This window comes from Zalophus californianus, chromosome 13, assembly GCF_009762305.2.
Source record: "Zalophus californianus isolate mZalCal1 chromosome 13, mZalCal1.pri.v2, whole genome shotgun sequence".
Classification (NCBI taxonomy): Eukaryota; Metazoa; Chordata; class Mammalia; order Carnivora; family Otariidae; genus Zalophus; species Zalophus californianus.
This window is the reverse complement of record NC_045607.1, coordinates 68,246,294-68,270,584: the sequence shown is the minus strand read 5'-3', so window position 1 is coordinate 68,270,584 and position 24,291 is coordinate 68,246,294.

Below are 24,291 nucleotides of genomic sequence, written 5' to 3'. Positions count from 1 at the left end.
TCTCCCTCTGCCCCTTCCCCTACTTGCACTCTCTCTAAAGTAAATAAAAGGATCTTTAGAAAAATGATTAAATACAGTTGACCCTTGAACAACTCAGGGGTTAGAGACATCAACCCTCTTGTACAGTCAAAAATCTGTGCATAATTTTTGAATCTGCAGAGACTTAACTGCTAATAGCCTACTGTTGACTGAAAGCCTCACGGACAACATAAACAGGCAATGAACACATATTTGCTATGTTATATATATTATGCACTGTATTCTTACAATAGAGTAGGTCAGAGAAAAGAAAATGTTATTAAGAGAATCACAAGGAAGAGAGAATACATTTACATTACTGTACCATATTTACTGAAAAAAACAAACAAACCAAACAACCCAGTTATAAGTGGACCCATGCAGTTCAAACCCATGTTGTTCAGGGTCAACTCTACTCATATATTTTGCTAATTTATGTATATTTTTGCCAGAATTTAGATTTCATATAACTTCACTACTTTAAGGAATAAGCCATTGAAAGTGTTATTAAATATGGTAAAATGCTTACCTCCTGAATGTCAGCTTACAAATCTAAGAGTGTCTCGTTTGTTGGTTGTATCATTTATGGACCCCATCTTCAGATTCTATACCATACAATTTGGTGATTAGCTATGCAATGTCAATAGACGAACGTTTCAAGTGGCCTCCTGGGATGGGTAATGCTGGGTAGACATTTCCACACATTAGTTTGGTTTCCTTACCAAGTTTGTAAACTTCTTAAGGACCGAGACCACAGCACATAGTTTCATTCTCCCCCTCCCTCCACAGTCAGTTCAGAGCCAAACACATTGCAGGGGCTCCATGAACACTCTGAGTGATCAAAATGGATGTTTTTAAAGCTAGAAGAGAGCTTAGAAATCATCTGTCACTCTCTTGCTTCCTATTTAATTAGTGTATTTGCTTTTGTCTCAAATTCTTTCCTGGTTTTATGCAAACAACAATTTTATTTTTCATTACGTAAAATTTCATTTAAAATTACATGTGTAATTACCTGAAAAAAAAAATTTCTGTTCAAAGGCTGAGTTTCAGTTCACAAACATGCCCCTTGGTAAAGACTTCGCCGATGTTTCCTGGATGACTCATTTACTCATCCTCCAGGGCCAGCCATTATTCCATAAAACCATCCCTCATTGTGGGTTATATGCTTTTATATGTTAATTGTTGTTCTCCTCACTAGACTTTGTAAGCTCCTCAAGGGAAGAGACCACATCACTGAATTTTGTAAGCAAACACTGACACTTTCAATAAAATGGCAATGATCGAAGATCCCTTCCCTGCCTTAGTCGTAGCAGGGAGAAGAGGCTGTTGGTGAGGGAGTTGCTAAGGCATGCATCATTCTCAAACTAGGGTTCTCTCTGCCCAGCTTCAGTCTCTCTGTCTCTCTCTCTCCATTTTGTCCAGCTCTACAAAGAATAGCAATGTAGCCAGGAAAAGACATGACAATTAAAAACAAAACAAAACAAACTTCCTTGCTTTTCTTTCATATTACAAAAACAGTGTAAACTGATTGTAACAAATTTGTAACACATTTCTTCAAAGATTTTATTTATTTTAGAGAGAGAGTGAGAGAGTGCACATGTGTGTGTGAGCTGGGGAGGTGCAGAGGGAGAGGGAGAGGGAGAATCTCAAGCAGATTCCCCACTGAGCCCAATGCAGGGCTCGATCCCACAACCCTGAGGTCATGACCTGAGCCGAAATCAAGAGTCAGACGCTTAACCAAATGAGCCACCCAGGCACCCCACAAATTTGTAACACATTTAACTGAATGTACAGACAAATAGAGAGTTAGAAGGAAAAGTTTTTTCTTGCTCACTCCATTTCCAGTCCCAGAAATAAATACTGTTAACAGCTTGGGGGTATCACTAGAACTTTTTGGAGTGCTTATGCAAATCTCTACAAATATGCATACTTTTTCAAAAAAAATCAATTGACTATTGTATTGTGTGGCAATCTACCTTTTTTCAGCTATAAGGCATAGATATATTAACACATCTAGAATGACCTCAAGAAATAGATTCATAGTTAAGAATGTTATAAAATTTATTTTACTTTTTGACTGTGATTAATATTTAGTTCTTTGCTATAATTTTGCTGTTATAAATAATACTGCAGAAAATATATTTGTCCATACAACTTGAGGTACACATGACATGTTTCCTTAGTAAGTGCTGCTAAAAGTGGAATCATGGAATTTAAGGAGATGTCCATTTGAAATTTTGAAGAATATTGGCAAATATTGTTTGGAAAGTCATAGTGATTTACCCTGATACCTGTGCGGTGTGAAGGTATGTTTCTTTACGTCAGTGTTCCAACTGAGTAAACGCCACCTTTAGCATTTTTGCTAGGTTGGCAGTCATTTCTTTGGTTATGAGTCATGTTAAACATCTTTTTGTAGTTTAGCCCTTTGCATTTGCTCTTCTGTGAATTGTCCATTTATAATTTCCCCTCTCATATTGTGCTATGCATCTTTAATATTAGTTTACAGGAATTCTTTATATAGTAAGGATTTAATCTTTTGTTTTCTATGTAAATATTTTCTTTCAGTTGGCCACTTGCCTTGTAAATTTTATTTGTCTCTTGCCATCTAGAAGTTTTACATTTTTATGTAGTCATTCCTATCCATCTTTCCTCATCAAGAAAGCTTTTTATGCTTTGTAAACCCAATGCCATTTAGTGAGACCCATGAAAGGGGCTGGGGCACTAATTGTGGCTGAGTGATCTTTAATAACTAACTGGGGGGTTCAACAAACATGGGGACATTTACTGCGTGCCAGGCACTGGGGTAAATGAGGAGTCAGACACAGTCTATCCCCTCAGAAAGCTTATAGTCTATCGTGAGAGACGGACACTCAAAATGTTCATAGACTAGAAGGGTTATGTTAGGAATAAGCCTAGAGCAGAGCTGAAGGAGGACTTAACTGGGCATTCAACAGAGTGCTTGCTGGGGTGGCACAGGACAGAGTTAATCGGGAAGAATTCCTAAGTGAGCTACATTCTCAGCTTGTCCCGGAGAGATGAACTGGAGCTGGAGGGAAAGATGTTGATGGCCTATCAGAATGTTGCCATCCAGTGGGTCTCAATTTATCATCACACTAGGAGGCACCATGGCGTTCCTGAGCCTTGGAATGCCACTCTTGGAGTTGCGAGAAGCCCAGGCAAAGCCACACCTGGGTCTCTGCAGTGACTCAGAGCCTGCCAGTTATGGACAGACTTGCTTGCTACCTAACTTCTTTAGTGCCAGTTTCCTAAACCGTAAAACTGATTTAGACATTCCTTACATAATCGGGAAGATTCAACTGTGTAACAAATGGTCCTGAGTTTGACTATTTTAGATACCTCGTGTAAGTGGAGTCATACAATATTTGTCCTTCTGTGACTTGCTTATTTCATTTAGCATAATGTTTTTTAGGTTTTGGATATTAACGTCTTATCAGATGAATGGTTTACATTTTCTCCCAGTATCTAGGTTGCCCTTTCAGTATGTTGATAGTTTCCCTTGTATAGAAGCATTTTATTTTATTTATTTTTTAAAAGATTTTATTTGTTTGTTTATTTTAGAGAGAGAAAGAGACACAGAGAGTGAGTGGGGGAGGAGCAGAGAGGGACAAGCAGCCTCTGTGCTGAGCGCGGAGCCTGATGCAGGGCTCAATTTCAGGACCCTGAGATCACGCCCTAAGCTGAAACCCAGAGTCAGACGCTTAATTGAATGAGCCAACCAGGCGCCCCGCCGCATCCATCTTTTAAAACAGGTTTCTTGGTATTGTTCACATCACTCCCCTGCTTCAAAGCTATCGGTAACTATGGGTCTTGGTAGCTTATATGTTTTTAGAAATTTATCCATTTCTTCTATGTTATCCAATCTGTTGGTATATAAATCTTCATAGTGTTATCTTATGATCCTTTGTATCTTGTGGCATCAGGTTAATGTCTCCTTTTTTTGTTTCTAATTTTATTTATTTGAGTCTTCTGTCTCTTTTTCTACTGAGGAACAAATAAAGGAGGTGAAAGACACGCACACCGAAAGCTATAAAACCCTAATAAAAGAAATTAAAGCAGACACAAATAAATGGAAAGACAACCTACTTTCCTACATTTGGGCTGCTATCACAAAATACTACAGACAGGTAGGTTATAAACAACAGAAATTTATTTCTCATAGTTCTGGTTGCTAGAAGTCCAAGACCAAGTTGCTAGCATAGTTGAGTTCTGGAGAAGACCCTCTTTTGGGTTATATACTGCTGACTTTTCACTGGATCCTCATGGTGGAATAAGTGATCTAACTCTCTGGGACCTCTTTTATAAAGGCATTAATCCCATTCATGAGAACTGTATCTGCATGACCTAATCACCTCCCAAAGCCCTATCTCCTAATGCCATTACCTTGGAGGTTAGAATTTTAACATATAAATTTGGGGCAGACACAAACATTCACATCATAGTACATTCCATGTTCACGGATTGGAAGAATTAATACTATTACAATGTTCACCTACCTAAAGCACTCTCACCACTCCTATTCAAGAAGCACAAGAAGTCCTAGCCAGAGTAATCAGGCAAGAAAAGAAATAAAAGGCATTCAAATCAGAAAGGAAGAAGTAAAATGGTCTTCATTTGCAGATGACACGATCTTATATGTAGAAAACCTTAATGACTCCACCAAAAACTGTTAGAACCAATGAATGAATTTGACAAAATTACAGACTACAAAATAAACAACAACAAAAAAATCAATTGCATTTAATACAGTAACAACCAACTCTCCCAAAAGGAAATTAAGAAAACAATCCCATTTACAATAATATCTAAAAAACCAAATACTCAAGAGTAATCTCAACTCTATCTTTATTAATCTGTTTATAAAGCACCGGGGGGAGGGCTGCTTCCCATGGGCACACATTACTCTTAGCTGGTGTGGATCACATCAGAGCTGTCCAGGAAGCTCCACAGTGACCCACTGAAGGGGACTAAAGTTCAAATCTAGAGAGGAGCAGCTCATCGTATACCTGTGTGAGTCCTGGGGGTGCTATCTCAGGGACGGTGACATCTCCTCCAGGAGAGGACAACAACATGTCTGGTCATAACTTTGTCCTCTGTGCTCTGGTCCTATATTCCACTGCCATGCATTCCCTTGCCTCCCCTATATGGTGTGCACCCCACATCTGACCCGCATCAAAGCTGTTAGTAATATTGGAATCTTCACTTTCTTCCTCCAATTGCACAAAGTTCAGTTTTCTAAAACACAGAGATGTTCTGCTTTTAAGACTCAGTATTATGTGACTACCTCCTATTCTAGCTATTTCTCTTCCTATTTGTGATTGCGTGGATTTATGCATTTCTCTTCACTCATCTTTTGAGCCCCTCCTCCAAACAAGAATTCTCTCTGTTTACATATGACCTTAGAAAAGCCTGTGGGAGAGGCTTAAATTCAGTGACCTAGTTTCAGATCGAAACAGGAGGAACTTACAGACTACATGCTACTTGGTAGTTTTCTCTGTATTCAAAAAACTCTTCTTTTCTCTGGTCATTTTCCATCTCCTATAATTCAAGGGACTTTAGGTGGGAAAAAAATGCCGTTTCAGATGATGTGAAGATGTCACCACACTATCACTTTGCAGTGTCCCTGTGGGTTTTTTCCCCTTGCTACGTATAGGACACACTAAGGTTGCTGATTTTAATTAGCAAATAAGAACAGAAAAGAAAAGAAGACAGGGTGGGGGGGGGGGCAGCAGCTTCTCAGACAATCAGGGGACTTTGGATTCATGTGCCCAACTTGCTGTAGGTGTGTGGAAATGAGCTAGGCCATGCATGGTGGTGTCAGAGCAGGCCACGCCAAGCAATTTTGATGAACCTTTACTTAGGTGGTCCTGGGTGCCTCTGCCTTTTATCCTTTGGAACAATCTGTGTCCTTTGCCATTGGTTGGAATTTTGTTTTGTATCTGAGCCAAATCCCATCAAGGCTTCTTTAAAAATAATGAGTTGCAGTCATTTTCTTGAGAAAAGGAAAAAGAAAAGGCTAATCAGTACAAGTGATATGGAGGGGAAAATTGGCATGCATATGTCAAGTGATTTAAGTCCCTTAGCAAGTGAGGACTTCCTCCATCAGGCACAGGCAGACCTTGCCTGGTAAACTTAATTGGTTATTGGATGGGAGTTTGGCAGCCATGCAAGCCTTAGCAAGCCCTCGGAGAGAGGCGTGTGTGGGAAGAAGGGTGAGGTTGAGGGGCGGGCTGCACACCTGAGCAGTCAGAATTGCAAAGGTCTCCAGGCAAAGGCGTCCCTGGCCTCAACAAGAGCCAATTAGGGAGAATGACAAAACCCACACCATGGCTTCCCAACTCATTAATTCCTGCCAGGAATTAACGCAGAACCCCTCCCCCCCCCCGCCCCGTGTCTCATGACCAAGGCAACAGTGTGCTCATAGTTTGCAGGGTCACTGAGTGAGCCTTGCTGCTGTGGGACCCCCACAGTTGAGGGCTGGGTGGGGAGTCCTGCTAATGGATGGGGGCAGGTTGGGGGGGGGTGAAGTCATGGAATGTGGGGAAGAAGGGACCTCTCACTGTCCCCACTGACCCTCACATTTTGCACAGGAAGAGAGTGATGCTCAAAACCCCCGACTTTTCTGGGCACATGACTTAGCAACAAAGCTCCACCTGAATACAAGCCTCCTCATTCCAAGGCCAAAGGCTTTCCCTTATTCTGCTCTGAGGCTTAACGAGTGTGTATGAGTCTGCCTGGGTTGCCATAACAAGTACCACAGATGGGGGCTTAAAAAACAGAAACTTATATAAAACAACAAGAACGAAAACAGGAAAACAGAAGTTTATGTCTCCCAGTTCTGGAGGCCAGATGTCTGAGATCATGATGTCGACAGGGATGGTTTCTCAAGAGGCCTCTCTCCTTGGCTTGGAGGTGGCCTCCTTTCCACTGTGCCCCACTGGTCTCCCTCTGTGCGCGTGCCTGATGTTTGCGTGTTCAAGTTTCCCCTTCTTATGAGGACACCAGATGAGGTCAGGGCCCAGCCTACCAGTCCTCATTTTTAACTTAATCCCATGTCTTTAAAGGCCCTGTCTCCAAATACAGTCACATTCTGAGACATTGGGGTTAAGTCCTCAACATATGGGTTTTGGGGGGGACACAATTCAGCCCATAACAGTGTGATGAGGGCCGACGAGGGTAGTCCATGCTCCTGTGGTTTCAGTGCAGTCACTGGCTCAGTGTATAAACAATCAGTATGTGGCTGCAAGACTATTTCATTGTCTTGGTTTTGCCTCGGAGATAATCTTCTGTGGTCCTAGACCTTCAGAAGTTTACCCGCATTCCACAAGGCGGCTGACGTCCCCTCTTAATGTTGGCAATTGCACTGCAGAAAGAGCTGGGGGAGAGCTAGTGTGAGAATCGGTAAGACACGGTGGTCTTTAAAGTTCTCTGGAATGCTCCGGGGAGAAATCCTAATTTCCAATCCTAATTTCCTTTTGTTTTGTACATTTTTTTTTCCTCTCTCTCAGGAATACACTTTATATATGTTTGCTTTAAGTCATGTAACATTTTTTACAATGTTCTTTCCTTGACATCGGGGACATTATATACTTTCCCTCTGTATTTGTGACACGGTCTGTACCGCTGCAAAGGAAAACAGCAGTTACAAAGGCCCCTGAGGCCCTGGCCACCGGGTTACAGCTGGAGCGATACCTTGGATCCTGCATTTTATGTCTCACCCATCACTGTTCATTTGTGCTCCAGGTACAGGGAGTAGACTGTTCTTAAAAGAAGAGTTGTGCCTGGAGAAACAAGGTAGCAACAACTTTAGTAAAAACAACAGGACTTGAATGCATCAGACGACTCTGATGGTATAAATGTGTCCAGATTTCTGTCAAGAGCACTGATTTTTTTTTTTTTTTTCTGCTTTGCAAAGGTTAGGGGTGCAGTTTTCCACCAGGCTGGACGAACTCACTTGACGCAGATGTGGCAGAAGCGCGGGGATCAGGCTGCTTTGGCATAAGCTCATAGGAGCATCAGCCCCAGGGCAGCGGGCTGAGGTGGGCGCAGGGTGGACGTCCTAGCTCCATGCTTCACGGTGCCCAGCATGGGTGCAGCTCCGGTGTCAGAGGGGTATCAGACACAGCTCCAGAGCCACCGGACTGCTCCGTGATGGATGTCATCTACTCTGGCATGCCTCCTGCAGCTTTTAACTCACCCTCGGTGCAGGGAAGGTCACAGGTCCCCGGCTGTGGGCTCTGGCCTCTTTCTTGATACTCTTGCAAAGCCATGACTAGGAGATTAAGAGTGGCTCTCGCTCCAGTGTGGATGTGGATGTGTGGGTGAATAGACACAGTGCACAAAGGGCTGTAGGAGGCCAGTTAGGGGCTGTCACTCCCCACTCTCGTTATCAGAGATGTGTCTGGGGCCTGCTTTGAGGTGCCCGGCTCCCTATGACCTCATTCACCCGGCTGATTCTAGTTTCCCTGTCTGTGACACGGGAGAAATTTCTGCCATGCCTATTTCATGCGTTGTCATGCAGATGAGATGAGAATATGTTTGTAATTCGGGAACTGTGCAAGATACAAGCATATATGCATAGGTACATCTATCTGTATGCTTGCAGGTCTAAGTAGTTAATGCATATGCAGATGTATGAATTACTTTTCCATCTCCTAGTCATTGTTTTATGTGGAATGTGACAATAATGAGGGACGGAGATAGGGTAGAAACATTGGAGTTTATAATTCCAATTCCAAAAGAATCCTATGTTTGGGAGAGGAAGAAGGCACGTTCAATGTAAGACTTTATTTGTGGGAAGAGGGCCATAGAGTTAAGTAGGTGCGGCTTACAGATTGTCTCCACGTTGTTTTCCAAAAATTACATTCCTGGACATCCAGCTTTTTAAAGATGAAATGTTTCCCTGATGAAAGAAATTACTGTTAACAGTCAGTCAGGAATATCAAAAGAAGCACATAAGTGTGTGTCCTACGATGTGGTTCAAGAGGCCTGTCATCCTTTCTTGCTTTCCTCCCGCCTCAGGAAGACGGCGGTTAATATTCCAGAACTATCCTAAGAAGTATTCATTTTCTCCCCCGAGATGAGATTTATTGCTCCCTCTCCCTCCCCACCAGTTTTTCCTAGTTAGAATTTAACTCTTACGGGGTGGGATGTGCAGTGTGTGGGTGTCTGCTGGTGCTTGTGTGGACCCTGAGCAGCTGGAGGCCAGGAACTACAAGATAGAGCCCGAGCTGGGGTGGGAGCGGGTCTGGCCCACCTTAGGATGGCCCCCGTCTAGCCTTGGCCTGTGGTTCAGAATCCACTCAGACTCATGGAAGGACACAACCTGCAGCAAGACTATGGAAAGACAGGCCAGAGTTCCGGATTCTTCTGTCTGGACCAGTCTCTGGAATGGAGGCAGCGTTGAGGCTGGGTTTCCCATGCTGGAGCGGCAATGGCCCGGCCAACCTGGAGAGAGCCATCCACGCGTGAGTGTTGTCTCGAGCAAGGAAAAAGTTCACAAGAGTTCCTGTAAGCTCTGCTCTGCTTTGTTGTTCTGTTTGTCTGTTTGTTTTTAACGGTAGCTACCTCAGTGGGCATTTCGCCCCCTCTTGAAACATACCTCGTTATTACATTTTATTTAGTGATTTCCTCCTATGCTAAAATAAATTGGAGTAGCTTACTGTGACACTACAAAGGAATAAAGCAAATAAATAGAAAGAGCTTTTGTGGTGCATGGGAAACAGAATGAAGGTCAGGTTAAGACCCAATGTACAGACTTAACACAGAGTCCATACACTTGGCATGGGCTTGTCTTTGGTTCTCTAGGGAGGCACCAAGCCCTTCCCCTCGAGCTTCCCACGGTGCGGGGCCCAAAGGTGTTCACAGAGCTGCTTGGTCCATAAAGTCTTCTGCTCCATTCCTCACTCTGTCTCCTCCCTGACTGCTGGTCAGATGCAGAGGACATAGCCCTTTGAAGACTCGGAGACCCTTGGGAATGGTAGAGCTGCAAAAAGGAAGGGCACATGTCCAGAATTACTGGGTGGAAGAGTTCCTGCCTACTGACCAGGAATACCAGTAGAACTTCATACAAATGAGAATAAACTTCTGCTGTGTGTGGTATTGTTTGTTGAAGCAGTTCATCTACGTGATTCACACACTTTCCACTGCACTCTGTGCAGCCTTGGAAAGCAGGGCTTGAGAGACAGTTAGAATTGTGTTGGCTGGGAGCTTCCCCTTGGTGATCGTGAGATTTGAGACCTGCCCTTTGAATCTCCCCCCCTCTCCCTCCGGTGTCTCAGTTGGTGCCAGGGGCTTCATGAGGACAGATTTCTGGTTCCGCCACTGAAATTTCCCTTAGTGCCTGACTATTGTCCCCACAAGGGTCCCGAATGAGAACTTTCTGGAGGTGGGCAGGCTTCACTTCACAGAGGCACGAGGGCACTGGAAACTGGGGGTACGTGGCTGCCTGTGGTCTGGAGCCTCCTGCTTTGCCAGCTCGCAGGCCATGTAGGGTCGCAAGGGGCAGCCAGCCCCGGCCCCTGGGAAGTCTCATTCCTCCCCTGGGCGACTCTAGGTGTGCAAATAGCTCAGGGAAGGATCATTTAAAATCGCCTTTAAAGCCTGATTTGTAAATAATCTAAGACTGAAGACAGAGCAAGTTAAATATTTATTTGAAGATTATGTCTCTAAAGAGGGATTGTTGAAAATTAGTGAGTGCTTTGCCATCTTCTCTTTCCCCTCCCCTGCTGGAGGGCATATTATTTTTACGGCTGTGTTTGACAGCCAGAACAAGCCTCTGTAGATTTAGTGGTTGTTTGTAGGGGCATTTATATGTTTGAATGAGCTGGGCAAACAGGATGGAGGGAGGTGGGGCTGGCTAATTAACTCCACAATCTCTTGCTAACACTTCCACACTCAGAAAATGCCGGTAAAAGAACCATTCACAGTTTTTTACAAAAGAAATCCTGCCCTGAACATGGCAGGTTCGGAAAGCACAGCAAATCCACGCTCCTGCCCTTACTGATTCAGGGTCTCCAAAGTGAAAGACTGGCTTCTGGGCTGAAAGTATCTGTGGCCATAACCTGCTGGTTGAGAAAACCAGCTGCCTGGCCAGATCCTGGGATAATGTCGCTCACTCACTCATTCATCACCCATTTGCTCCTCACTGGATGGTTCTAGGCCCTGGGTTTATACAGATACATGAGATATATATATACCCATGCCCATATTCATACACACATACAGATCCATGCGTGTTTATATCCACACATATAAGCGTATACACATACATACACATACATACACATAGACAAATACAGATGCATGCAAAACCTGCTTTCTAAAGTACACACAGAAAGGTATTTGAAAAATTGCTTGGGCGCCCGCCTGGGTGGCTCAGGCGGTTAAGCGTCTGCCTTCAGCTCACGTCATGGTCTTAGGGTCCCCTGCGCTGAGGGGAGTCTGCATCTCCCTCTGCCCCTCCCCCCGCTCATGCTCACTCTGTCTCTCTTTCTCTCTCGCAGAAATAAAGAAATAAATAATCTTTTTTTTTTTTTTTTTTTTAAAAAGAGCACTCATTTTTGTTGTAGTGAATAGATTTATTAGTGAAAATCAAGCTTGAGAAAAAAACATGAAAACTTTGCTTGGTCAATATATGGATTTACCCAGAACATTTTCCTCTCGCAGGAAATTGTGTTGGAAGGTAAACTCATCCTATGTTCCCCTGAGACTGAATTCCTGGCAACTCACCTTTCTGGAGCTCGTCTTGGAGGTGAAGAGCCTGGATTAAATCAGTGCCCCCTTAGGAATCACCTGGAGGTTCTGCTTCAGTAGATCTGAGATGAGGCCTGAGAATCTAGAATTGTTTTTTTATGGTGTTGGTGCATTTTATTGGTTTTCTTCTATACTTCTCATAAAAGGCCCAGGTGATGCTTTAAGACCCAAAATGTTTGGAAAACACTGGAACAGATGAGATGTGTTTTTTCTGTTTTTTTGTTTTTTTTTTTTTTGAGGTCTCCCCTGGGTATGATATTTTAATATCCTTGTATTTCCAGGGGCTCCTTAGTCCCCTTCAATGGGTATCTCTGGAAAAGCTTTAATGAGAGCACTTGTGATTGGTAGATTTTTTTTTTAAGATTTCTTTATTTATTTGAGAGAGAGAGAGAGAGAGAGAGAGTGTGCCTGGGCTGGGGGAGGGGCAGAGGGAGAGGGAGAGGGAATCCTCAAGCAGACTCCCTGCTGAGGGCAGAGCTCTAAGTAGGGCTTGATCCCAGGACCTTGAGATCACGACCTCGAGCTAAAATCAAGAGTTGGTTGCTTAACCAACTGGGCCACCCAGGCACTCTGATCAGTAGATTTTTTTATTTTTTATTATTTTTATTTTTTTAAAAAAATTTATTTATTTGACAGAGAGAGACACAGCGAGAGCAAGAACACAAGCAGGGGGAGTGGGAGAGGGAGAAGCAGGCAGCCCGCAGAGCAGGGAGCCCGATGCAGGGCTCGATCCCAGGACCCTGGGATCATGACCTGAGCCCAAGGCAGACACTTAGTGACTGAGCCACCCAGGTGCCCTGATCAGTAGATTTTTTAAAGACGTAAAAGGGAAGTGGGAGAGAAGAGCCATACTGAGTCACTACAGCCCGCTGATGATCTTGTAGGAAGGGGTGGCGGTGACACAATGGGGGCAGATTCCCTCAGTGGTAAGTAGTCCCGTGGTGAAGTAAGGACAAGGCCGCTGTATTGTGTCAGGGCCCGAGGACCGTGCAGGCCTCACGCAGCCATGAGTGGGGGTCAGGGCCACCCTCCCATCTTCCTTGCTCTGGAGGCCACTGGGCACTGCTTTTCAGAGGCCTGGAGTGGGAAGCTAGCTTCGGGCTCGTTTTCTCTCCCTGACCCTTCATTGTCCTCATGGGGCAGGGAGGTCAAGAACTCATAGGCACTTCCTCTCTGCTCTTTCCTCAGTTTCCCCCAGCCCTGGGATACCCCTGCCTCTAGTGTTTGCTCTCCTTCCATCTCTTCTCCAAGGCACCATCACACCTGGCCTTTCCTCCCCCCAGGATGCCTGTTCTGGCTCAGCAGCCCACTCCTCCAGCGTGGAAGGATGAGGGGTGCCCTCTGTGATGTGTACTGGGTCTCTGCGATGTCTCCTCCTCCATCGTGCCACCTCCTGTAGAAGAGCTTCTTGCTCTGCTTCCAGCTCCTCAGTAGCTCCTGCAAGGTGACTCAAGCTCTGGGGCTCTGGTGACCTCTCCTCCACTCATCGTCCCTTCAACCTCAGAAGAAGTATCACCTTCCTCTTGTTCTCATTTCTGGGGTGCCTTAATAGCTCCTGTTTGGCTTCTCTGGGCTTCCGCCATCTCTGCTAATTCCCTGCTTTGAATTCCCTTTGCGTGGAAGACCCAGACACATTTCTGTTTTCTGCACTCTGACCCCAAATAGCTCGGCTCTCAAACTACATCCATGGTAAGATGAAAGCCGTATCTGCGACAGCAGCGCCTGACAACTGACTGGCTGAAATGCCGTCATGCCATCATTAGGAGGTCCCAAGGGGAAGGCACCGACCTTCCCAGCTCCTGTCCACTTTCAGTGTGCATGGTCTTCCAGCTCTTCTGATTCCCCAGGCGCAGATTCCAGTGTTCTCCGCCGCTCCTCCCGCCACCTCGCCACTCCCACCCCGTTCCCCACCTCGCCCCCCACCGTTCCCCACATCGCCAGTCCTCTGCGAGGCAGCTCCCCAGTGTGTTTCACATCCGCACCCCTCATGTGCATTCACACCACCCTTCCTCAGGCCGCCTTCCTCTCTCATTGCAAAGGCCTTTGGTCTGTCTCCACCTCCAATCCGCACCCCAGCTGCTGGGGCGACGTTAGTCAAACCATTCCATCCCCTGCAGACAAAATCAAGGTCCAACCAATCCTGGCCAGGGAGCACTCCTGCCACCTAACCCACACACACAGCTTGGCGCCCTGCAGGCGGCTCCACTCCTCATCGCTCAGGTGTACCTGCCTTTCCTGCATGTACTCTGCTCCCTCCTGCCCACACACCTTTCTTATTTTTACCTGTCTTCATGTCTTGGTTTAATGCCCGCTCCAACCTAAAGCCTCTCCTAATACTGCTATCTGGAACTAATCTCTCTTTCCTCAATGCACTCCTGTGTTTCTTTATGCAACTCTTTTGCCTATTATCACATTCTGCCTGGTAGGTTAGCTACACTGCTTTCGTCGCCCTAAATGGTAAGTTTTTTGGATGAGGTGCTTGTTCATATTTACAGCTCCCATCACATAGCTGACTCTCAGTGGAGGTGGGGCGCAAGTCATGTTACTAGCACTCAGTGCACAACCCGGTTACTATGTTTCAGAGCAATGCTCTCATACAGTTAGTTCTCTCTTTTAATCTATTTTCTCAACCACATGACTGTTTTTCTTGGAAATAGTACTTGCTTCTCTCTCTTTTTTATTTTTAACCCAGTCTCTTAAACATAATCAACAGATATTAATCATTTACTGGACGAATTTTCTGATTTGATCATATATGGAGGGTCTGTCATAGATAATGTATTCAGTGATTTATGTACTTTATTTTATCCTCTCCAGGAGGGATTCCCTTCATTGCACAGGTATGAAAAACTAAGTCTCTGAGAGACTGGGGAGCTGTAGATACCGGGCCAGGGCCTGAAGTGAGATCAGGATGACTCAAAACTCTACATTGTGAAAGGCGAGAGGCTCTTTGCTTTCATCTTGGGAGGAAATGTTATACCTGAGGAGAAAACAGAGCAGGTGACCACTCCCACCTCTGGTTTACTCCTGGTGTTGGAACTGCCCCTCTGCTTTGGATTCCCCTGGACAATAGTGAGATGGCTCACTGTGAGTCCTTTGTCCTCTGGCTCAGTGCATAGTGACAGGGATTGCTTCTGACTCCAGCCAGAGTTTCCCCGCCAGCTCCCTTACAATTGACCCCACCCTCACCCAGATAGGCTCAGTCATCCCAGTTCTCAGTAACTCAACAATCGAAAAATAGTTTGTCCTTACAAGAGACCCACAGGATGTCAACTCTGGCCTCTGTGGGCATGGATCCAGCTATTAAGAATGGGGCCATGTTCTGTTCTGTGCTGTCACAGCACATGACGGGAGCAATGGAATTCCTGGCCTGGCTTCCACGTAGGGTCTGGGTAGGCAGAGCTGTAGGCAGTTCTTTTTTTTTTTTTTTTTAAAGATTTTATTTATTTATTTGACAGAGAGAGACACAGCGAGAGCAGGAACACAAGCAGGAGGAGTGGGAGAGGGAGAGGGAGAAGCAGGCTTCCCGCTGAGCAGGGAGCCGGATGTGGGACTCGATCCCAGGACCCTGGGATCATGACCTGAGCTGAAGGCAGATGCTTAACGACTGAGCCACACAGGAGCCCAGTAGGCAGTTCTTTCTGGGGGCTCTCTTGTCTGCCAACTTGGATGACCTTTGGGGCATGGTGCAAGGTATAGCTTTTTGGTTAGCTTTTCGCAGGGCTTTGGGATCCTCGTTTCCTTTCCCTTTGGCTTTTATTTGCAGAGCCTCAGCTTCTTCATTCATTGCAAGAACCTAAATGCATTGAGGCATGGGTGCCTGGAGTAGCCGGGCTCATTAACAGGAATCCTGAAAGTGAATATAAAAGTGTGAACAGAGTAACAGTGCTGAGGTGACTCTCCTTTCTTGCCTCATTTTTAGATAATCCCCCCTGTCTTGTTTCCCGGTCTCAAGTTTCTGTTGCCTTATTTCCCCTCCACCCTGTGTCTTTCCTTTGCCCTCCCTGAATTCTTCTCTTCACCATTGTCTTTTATCTTCTCTCTTTCAAGGCAAAAAGGACACAGATTCTCAGCGTCCGCCTGTCAGACTTCTTGGCCCTCAGGCTGGAAAAGTTCTGGAGTTCTCAGGAATCCTTCAAGCCTGGCTCCAAGAACCTCCTGCCCCTCACCCGCGCAGACCACAGGGAGGAGCAAGAAGCCTTCAAGGCACAAACCAGGTTGGACTAGATTCAGGAGCCTAATTACCACCAGAAAATTAAAGAAAGGTAATAATTGCTTTTAAACACTTAACAAAAGGCAATCTCACCTCGCAGGTTTGTAAATTTGTAGTGAGAACTGATTACAAGGGGGCACTTGTGCTGCCTTCTTTGTGTTTGATTTGCAAACCAGAATGCACACGCCCCCATATGCATAATTGGACCCTCACGGTCCCCGCATCAATGTGGTGATGCAGCAGAAGTTTATTTATCCCGTGCTCATTCAAAGAAAAGCTGAATGGAACAAGAAAACTCCCACTTTGCGATGGGATTAGATACCGTGGAGTATTCCTCCCCCAACCCGTACTCTTTCAAGGATTTTTTTTTTTTTTAAGTTTCTAAATCTGCTTGGGAAAAAAAAAAAGTAAATTGCCAGAAGTGAGATTAGTGGGGAATATTGTTCTTAGGACAATAGTGTCTTTATGGCTTGACTGGTATGGGCTCCCTGCTTCAAAAAAATACAAGGGCTGGAGGTGTGGGGGTTCTTAATTGCCTACATCTGATCAACTGGCAGCAGAAAAAGAAGAAGAAAGAAAGAAATCTCATTCAGCTCTGATTTAGCCTGGATCAAGTCCACTTGCTAATCAGAGTTTAATGAGGATGCCACTGGCCCTGTTGTATTTGCCAACGCTCCCACTAAGGTCCCTGGCCTTCTGTTTGTGCAGGGAGCACTTTCGTCCTGCCGCCCCACGAAGCAGGATGCGGGCTGAGATGGAAGAGTCCCAGCCCGGAGAAGTTAATTAAGTTTAGGCCCTTGGCATTCCAAGTCACCGGAACCCATGGTGGGAAGCCTCACCCACCGCACAAAAGAGACCCACACGGAGCTCTGAATGGTCGTCCCGGCGGGGGTAGCTGGGCTCCTGCGCGCCCCACTGCCAGCTCTTAACCCCGGGAACTGTGTCCCCTCCACTGCACAAACTGAATAGGCCTGCAGGACCGTGGGCCGCTTCGGGACGCAGGAGGATACGGGAAGCACATGGGCCATCATCCAATGTCACTAATAGACGTGCAGGCTCCAGAGTCTGCAAAGAATCCACAGACCTCTGAAGGCTCAGACCAGGGAATGATTTGTTTCCAAGTCATATTCTCTTTGGTTTAAACAAAAATTCTCAGAAGCAGAAAATTGACTTTAGATGGGCAAGCTACTGTCTCATTGTGTATCCCATCATCTCCAAGGAGGGAATGAAGCTTCTGTGGCCTCCATGAGGATGCCGCAGGGCGCTGACACCTTGGAGACAGGAAACACAATTCACAGGGAGTTGGGGGCGCCGGGGTGAATGGAGCATCCCCTCTTTGCTGTGCATTTGCATTTATGGCATGTGAAGGTATGAGGGCAACGGAGAGAATAGGCCATTTGGAGGGTCATGGAATTGGGTTTGAGTTCTGGGTCCTCCTGAATTCTCGGAGGGTATGTCCCTTCTGACAAATATAACGTTTACCATGGTGTGAGGATCGAGATAATATGTGTGAGCCCTGCCTTGAGCAAGGGCACGTGGTAAATTCTCCTGCGTTCCTTCTGAACCAGCAGTTCTCAAAATTTGGAGGTCATCAGAATCCCCTAAAGAGCTGGTGAGCGTGCACACTCCTGAGTCCCACCCTCAGAGATTCTGATGAACAGGTCTGGGGTGGGGCCTGAGACTCTGCATTCTTCACAAGCTCCCTGCTGCTGCTGAATTGTAGGCCACATTTTTAGACACTGCCTTAGACCTTCTCTCCTTCCTCCCTTCCTTCCCTCCCTCCCTCCCTCCCTCCCTCTGATCCTTCCTTCCTTCCTTCCTTTCTTCCTTCCTTCTTTCTTTTCTTCCTTCCTTTGTTCCTTCCTTCCTCCTTTCCTTGCTAATTTGTGTTATTTACTGTGGTTTCTTTAGTGCCTACAACAGTGCCTGGCCCACTGCAGGTTCCCCATTAAAATTTATTAAACTAATGAAAATAGCCCCATGAAAAAGATGAAAAGACAAGGTTCCAGAAGGATAGGTAACTTGGCCAAGATTACACAACCAAGAGATGGCAAAGAAAGAACAAGCACCAGGTATTTGTGACTTCAAAGCCAGTGCTCTTAACCCCCATGCCAGCTTCTCTCACTCCCAGCATGCACTGGGCTGAGGCTAATCTGGGCACATTTCCCTTGGGAATTTGGAAATCCCGACTGCCGGCATCACACAAGGCTCTGAAGGGCTCATTTTCTCCTGAGAGCAAAACTGAAAGGGTAGGGGGTGGCTGGTTGGCCTCAGATGGCAAAGATGGTCCTCTGAGAACCTACCACTCAGCCAGCCCATTCTTTTTGAACATTTGGCAGTATGTAGAGAGAATTTTACCAACATACTTTCCCTCATTTATTGGAGAGCTGACTGGAATGTTTTTCTGCCTCACAGTTTGAGTTTACCCTCCAAGGAAATTCTTCCTCCAGACCATGGGCAAGCTCTTGGATCTTGTTTTATAATCCCAACTGTTGAACAGCAGATATAAACTCTGGGGAGACCCATTTGGTTGTAATGCACAATGAGATGCTCAATAAATGTTTGAACAAATTAATGGACAAAACATTTTTAAATTAAACTTTTTATTTTGAGATAATTATAGATTCATGTGCAGTTGTAAGAAATAATACAGAGATATTCCTTGTACCCTTTATCCACTTTCTCCCAAATAGTGACACCTTGCAAAACTAGAGTACAATGTCACAACTAGGATACTGACATTGACACAGTCAAGATACAGAGCATTTTGATCGCCATGTGGATCCCTCATGTTGCTCTTTTATAGAAACTCCTCATTCCTTCCTGCATTTCCCTCTCTACTCATAACACCAGGGAAATCACTAATCTGTTCTCCATTTCAGTAATTTTGTTATTTCAAGAATGTTAGATAAGTAGAATTATATAGCAGGTTTCCTCCTGGGATTGATTTTCTTTTTCACTTAACACAGTTCTCTGGAGATTCATCCAAGTTGTTGATGTATCATGAGTTTACTCCTTTCTTGCCAAGTAATATTCCATGGTATTGAAATGGAAGTTTGTTTAACCGTTTAACTATTGAAGGACATTTGGATTGTTTCCAGTTTTTAGCTATTAGGAATAAAGCTGCTGTGACCATTCATGGACAGGTTTTCGTGTGACCCAACATTTTCATTTTTCTGGAGCAAAGGCACCAGGAGTATAATTGCTGGGCTCTAAGAGAGTTTATGTTTAGTTTTTTTTTTTTTTTTTTTATGAAACTGCCAAACCGTTTTCCAGAGTGGCCGTGCCATTCTACACTCCCACCAGCCACGTATCAGTGATCCAGTTTCTCTGCATCCTCCCTAATATTTGTTTTTGTCACTATTTTTTATTTTAGCCATTCCCGTTCTGTGTATACTGATACCTCATTATGGTTTGAGTTGTGTTTCTCTAGTGGTAATGATGCTAGACCTCTTTCATGTGCTTATTTGGCATGCGTACGACCTCTTTGGTGAAAGGTCTGCTCGTGTTGTTCGTCCATTTTCTAGTTGGGTTGTTTGTTTTATTACTATTGAGTTTTTAGAATTCATTATATATTCTAGATACTAGTCCTTTGTTAGATATGCTGTTTGCAAATATTTTCTCTGAGTCTGCATCTTGTCTTTTTGTACTATTTTTTTTTTTAAGATTATTTATTTATTTGACACAGAGAGAGAGGACAAGTAGGCAGAGCAGTGGGCGCAGGGAGATGGAGAAGCAGGCTTCCTGCTGAGCAGGGAGCCCGGTGCGGGGCTCGATCCCAGGACCATGGGATCATGACCTGAGCCCAAGGCAGACGTCTAACCGACAGAGCCACCCAGGCGTTCCGTCTTTTCATACTCTTAACAAAGTCTTTCACGGAGCAAATGTTTTTATTTATTTTTTTATTTTTAAAAAATATTTTATTTATTTATTTGAGAGAGAGAGAGCAGGAGAGAGAGAGAGAACACAAACAGGGTGAGGGGTAGAGGCAGAGGGAGAAGCAGACTCCCCGCTGAGCAGGGAGCCTGATGCTGGACTCTATCCCAGGACTCTGGGATCATGACCTGAGCTGAAGGCAGATGCTTAACCAACTGAGCCACCCAGGTGTCCCAGAGCAAATGTTTTTAATTTTGATGAAGTCCAATTTATCACTTTTTCCTTTTATGGACCATGCTTTGGAGTCAAGTCTATGAGCCCTTTGCCTAGCCCTAGATTCTGAAGATATCTTCATAATTTTCTTTCAAAAGTTTTATAGCTTTATATCTTACATTTCGGTTCATGATTCACATGTTAAGTTAAATTTTGTATAAGGTATAAGCTTAGATAGAGGTTTTGTTTGTTTGTTTGTTTGTTTTTGGCCTGTGGATGTCCACTTGCTACAACACTATTGATAGGCCTATCTTTCCTCCACTGAATTTCCTTTACACCTTTGTCAAAAAGTTGAGTTTATTTGTGTGTCTACTTCTGCATTTTCTATTCTGTTCCACTGATATCTTTTCATCAATACCACCCAGTTTTGATTCATGTAGCTACAGAATAAGTGTTGAAGCTGGGTAGACTGATCCTTCCCACTTTGTTCTTCTTTTTCAAAATTGTTTAACTGCTCTATTCCTTTTGCATTTCCATATAAATTTTTGAATAATCTTGTTTGTATCCATAAAAACTTTTGTTGATATTTTAATAGGAATTGGCTTAAATCTTTCTACCAATTTTCATTTTTATCATGTGAAGTGTTCAAGTTCACTTCCATATGACACGTTTTTTTTTTTCTTTTATTAACATTTTGAAGTTTTTGGCATACAAGTTCTGTATGTGTTTTGTTAGATTTATGCATAGTATTTCATTTTTCTGAGCTATGGTAAATGGTATTATATTTTAAGTTTCAGTTACCATGTAGTCATTACTACTATATTACTGATATATACTAATATACAATTGACTTTTGTATCTTGTTCTTGTATCCTGTGACCTTACTGAACTCACTTATTAGTTATGGATTTTTTTGTAGATTTCTTGAGAATTTCTCTGTAGGCCATCACATAATCTGTACATAGAGGCAATTATAGTTCTTCTTTTCAAATTTACATTTTTTTTTACCTTATTTCACTTTACTTTTTCTTGCCTTGCCATATAGCTAGAACTTTCAGTACTGTGTTGAATGAATGGTGAATATTGAGTAAGTAATGCATGGTTGTCCTTTTGAGATATCCTTGCCTATTCTCAATCTTAGCAGGAAAGCATTCATTCTTTCACCATTAAATATAATGTTAGCCTTAAGGTTTTTTTGGTAGATGCTCTTTATCAGGTTGAGTTAGTTCCTCTTTCTTTCCATTTTCCTGAGGATTTCTATCATGAATTCCTGTTGGATTTTGCCAAGTGATTTTTCTGCATCAATTGATATGGTTACATGATTTTTTTTCTTCTCAGATTACAATGATTGATTTCCAGATATTCAATCAGTTTTGTGTATCTAGAATAAAGGCCACTTGGTTATGGTGTATTATTCTTTTTATGTATTACTGAATTTTATTTTCTCATATTTTGTTCAGAAGATTTGCATCTGTGTTCGTGAGAGATAATAGTCTATAGTCTCCTTTTTCTTTTTCTTTTTTGGTATCGTCACTTTTTGTGTCTGATTTTAGTATCAGGGTAATAGTAACATCATAAAATGAATTTTTGGAAGTGTACCCTCCTCTATTTTCTATTTTCTTTTTTTAAATTTAATTTAATTTTATTATGTTATGTACCATAGAGTACATCATTAGTTTTTGATATAGTGATCCATGATTTATTGTTTTTGTATAACACCCAGTGATCCATGCAATACATGCCCTCCTTAATACCCATCACTGGGCTAACCCATCCCCCCACCCCCCTCCCCTCTAGAACCCTCAGTTTGTTTCTCAGAGTCCATAGTTCCTCATGGTTCGTCTTCCCCTCCAATTTCCCTGCCTTCATTTCTCCCTTCTTTCCTCTTAATGTCCTCTATGCTGTTCCTTATGTTCCACAAATAAGTGAAACCAGATGATAATTGACTTTCTCTGCTTGACTTATTTCACTCAGCATCATCTCCTCCAGTCCCATCCATGTTGATGCAAAAGTTGGGTGTTCATCCTTTCTGATGGCTGAGTAGTATTCCATTGTATATATGGACCACATCTTCTTTATCCATTCATCTGTTGAAGGGCATCTCAGCTCTTTCCACAGTTTGGCTATTGTGCACATTACTGCTATGAACATTGGGGTGCATATGGCCCTTCTTTTCACTACATCTGTGTCTTTGGGGTAAATACCTAGTAGTGCAATTGCTGGGTCATAGGGTAGCTCTATTTTCAAATTTTTGAGGAACCTCCACACTGTTTTCCAAAGTGGCTGTACCAACTTGCATTCCCACCAACAGTGTAAGAGGGTTCCCCTTTCTCCACAACCTCTCCAACATTTGTTGTTTCTTGCCTTGTCAATTTTTGCCATTCTAACTGGTGTAAGGTGGTATCTCAATGTGGTTTTGATTTGAATTTCCCTGATGGCTAATAATGATGAACATTTTTTCATGTGTCTGTTAGCCATTTGTATGTCTTCTTTGGAGAAGTGTCTGTTCATGTCTTCTGCCCATTTTTTGACTTATTTGTTTTTTGGGTGTTGAGTTTGAGAAATTCTTTATAGATCTTGGATATCAGCCCTTTGTCTGTAGTGTCATTTGCAAATATCTTCTCCCATTCTGTGGGTTGCCTCTTTGTTTTGTTGACTGTTTTCTTTGCTGTGCAGAAGCTTTTGATCTTGATGAAGTCCCAAAAGTTCATTTTTGCTTTTGTTTCCCTTGCCTTTGGAGACATGTCTTGAAAGAAGTTGCTGTGGCCGATGTCGAAGAGGTTACTGCCTATGTTCTCCTCTAGGATTTTGATGGAGTTCTGTCTCACATGGAGGCCTTTCATCCATTTAGAGTTTATCTTTGTGTATGCTGTACGAGAATGGTAAAGTTTCATTCTTCTGTATATAGCTGTCCAGTTTTCCCAGCACCATTTATTGAAGAGATTGTCTTTTTTCCATTGGATATTTTTTCCTGCTTTGTCAAAGATTATTTGACCATCTGGGCTCTCTATTCTGTTCCATTGGTCTATATGTCTGTTTTTGTGCTAGTACCATGCTGTCTTGGTGAACATGGCTTTGTAATATAGCTTGAAATCAGGCAATGTGATGCCCCCAGCTTTGTTTTTCTTTTTCAACATTTCTTTGACAATCGGGGTCTTTTCTGATTCCATACAAATTTTAGGACTGTTTGTTCCAGCACTTTGAAAAATGTCATTGGAATTTTGATCAGGATGGTGCTGAAGGTATAGATTGCTCTGGACAGTATAGACATTTTAACAATGTTTATTCTTCTGATCCATGAGCATGGAATGTTTTTCCATCTTTTTGTGTATTCTTCAATTTCTTTCATGAGTGTTCTGTAGTTCCTAGAGTATAGATCCTTACCTCTTTGGTTAGGTTTATTCTGAGGTATCTTAGGTTTTTGGTGCTATTGTAAATGGAATCGATTCTCTAATTTGTCTTTCTACAGTTGCATTGTTAGTGTATAAGAAAGCAACTGATTTCTGTGCATTGATTTTTGTATCCTGCCACATTACTGAATTGCTGTATGAGTTCTAGTAATTTGGAGGAGGAGTCTTTTGGATTTTCCACATAAAGTATCATGTCATCTGTGAAGAGAGAGAGTTTGACTTCTTCTTTGCCAATTTGAATAACTTTTATTTCTTTTTGTTGTGTGATTGCTGTTGCTAGGACTTCTAGTACTATGTTGAACAATAGTGGCAAGAGTGGGCATCCTTGTCATGTTCCTGATCTTAAGGGAAAGGCTCTCAGTTTTTCCCCACTGAGGATGTTATTCTCTGTGGGTTTTTCATAGATGGATTTTATGAAATTGAGGAATGTTCCCTCTATCTTTATACTTTGAAAAGTTTTAATCAGGAAAGGATGCTGTATTTTGTCAAATGCTTTTTCTGCATCAATTGGGAGGACCATATCATTCTTCTCTCTCCTCTTGTTAATGTGTTCTATCACATTGATTGATTTGCGAATATTGAACCACCTTGCATCCCGGGGATAAATCCCACTTGGTTGTGGTGGATGATCACTTTAATGTATTGTTGGATCCTATTAGCTAGGATTTTGTTGAGAATTTTGGAATCCATATTCATCAGGGATATTGGTCTGAAATTCTCCTTTTTGATAGGGTCTTGCCTGGTTTGGGGATTAAGGTAATGCTGGCCTCATAGAATGAGTCTGGAAGC